The sequence below is a fragment of the Rhea americana genome, unplaced genomic scaffold (genome assembly GCF_003343005.1).
Source record: "Rhea americana isolate MKP2758 unplaced genomic scaffold, rheAme1 scaffold_48, whole genome shotgun sequence".
Taxonomy (NCBI): domain Eukaryota; kingdom Metazoa; phylum Chordata; class Aves; order Rheiformes; family Rheidae; genus Rhea; species Rhea americana.
In genome coordinates, this window is record NW_028186623.1 from 4522288 (window position 1) to 4524180 (window position 1893).

A 1893-nucleotide genomic window follows, 5' to 3' on the forward strand; every position below is an offset into this window, starting at 1 on the left:
TGCAATCTCTATGTTATCTCTATATAGCCGTACAGCTAACGCTAGCCCCCGTCCTGCGCTGAGACCCGCCGTCGCACGCGCACGCACCCCCGGCACTGCCCCGCGCCCATGCATGGTGGCTCCGCTAGGCAGCGTTGCTTCTCCCATCGCACCTCCCCGAGCTTGCTCCGGCTGCCGTGCTCCGGCTGCRGGCACAGAGCCAGCTTCTCCCATCCCTTTAGCTGTCATTTTTTGCCTGTTTTCACCCGGGGAAAGACAGCTGGACTAAGAGGTAAGAGAGAGGGAGGGYGCGAGGGTGTGCAGAGGGCCGTCTGGGCTGGGTGCAGAGCCCGCGCCCGGAGGAGATGGGGCTGCCGGGGCTCCCGCCCGGCCCGGCCGCTACTGAAGTGACTGGGTGACGTCTCAGCCTGCTCCCGCAGCCCGGAGGCAGCCCCAGCTGCCGAGGGGAGGCTGAGGTGGGAGCGGGCGGGACGGGAACCCTGCCTGGGCACCCACGGGGAAAGGAGCAGGGAGCCGGGCGCAGGGCGGCGCGGCTGGCAGGAGGGAGGGAAGCGGCTCTGGGAGAGGCACGCCGAAGGCAGCCGCCTTCTCGGGGCTCGCTGGGGCCCTGGGAGGGCTCTCACTGCCAGCTTGCTTTGGAATTGAGTTTTTTGTAATCTGTTTTTTATTTTTTCTGCTGAGCTGAAGCGAGGCATCCAGACATYGTCGGGTGCTTTGGGGCTGCGCGAGCCCAAGCCATCCGTCACTTGCTGTCCCCGACGACCGGTCCTTAGCTGTGACGAGAGACTTGCTGCCAGCACCTGCTTGYGGTGGAGGCGAGCAGAGCTTCTCCGAGCTAGCAGCAGCCTGGCCCTCGCTCCCTGCGGGGGCCGACAGCCCTGCCTTCGCCCGGGCGCCCCTGCCCCRAGGTCCCGGTGGCCTGGAGGGGACTCCCCGAGGGACCCTGACCTCCCCCCAGGTCTCTGCAGGGAGTTCATCGTCTACCCTTCTCTGCACATCTTCCCTGAGGAAGCACCTGAAGGTCCTCATCCCTCCTCCCTGCCTGCCCCGGGCCCMCAGGGGAGGCTCGGCAGCCTTCCTCCAGCGCAGTCTTCCTCCGGGCCCCGGCCGTGCCAGGCGCTGGGAGAAGCCCATGTGCCCCCTCCCCTTCCTGCCCCCGCTCACTCCCTCTCTTTCGGCACTGCTTCCCGGGCCCGGCGGGGTGAGAGCGCCGAGGGAGCCGGCCCGGGGCAGCGGGAGGTGCGGGCAGAAGGAGCCAGGCTGGTGCAACGCGAGCCCTGGCCCCGGCGAACTTTCCCCGCGGTCCCCGGGCCGTGCCGAAAYGCAACTCACGGCGGCTGCTGGTCGCCCCCCGCTTCTCTCCGCGCGCCGCGAGCTGCCCCCCGCCCCGGCCCTGCCCGCTCGCTTGCTGCCTAGCGCTGCCGAAGCTCGCCGGCGGGTGCCAGGGCGGGCGCCGAGCCCAGCCCGCTGCGCACGGGTGCGTCTCGAGCCTCATTTTTTTGTGAACATTTGTAATTGTTCCCACAGCTTGTCGTAAAAGAAACTTTGTTAAAAGGGGGGCAAAAAAAAAAAAAAAGGAGAAAACGAAGCCCCTTCCGGAAGCAACAACAGGAAACCCATCCGTCAAGAGCTGCCCTCTGTCTGCACAATAAAGCCCTAGGTCGTGTGCTGGAGCCGCGTGTCTGTGGGGTGCGGGGGGCTCCACAGGGGCCCCCCGTGCCCTCGCGTCGCTGCCGGCCGGGCCCCATTGTGAGCTCGGGGCCGGGGCTCCGGCGGAGCCGYGGGGACGCCGGGACGCCGGCCAAGCGGGGTAGGTGGGGCCGGGCACCCCCGGGGGGGTCCCGGGTTGGGAGGGGGGGTCCCCTGTTCCCGGGCAGCAGGGAGGAAAACGCC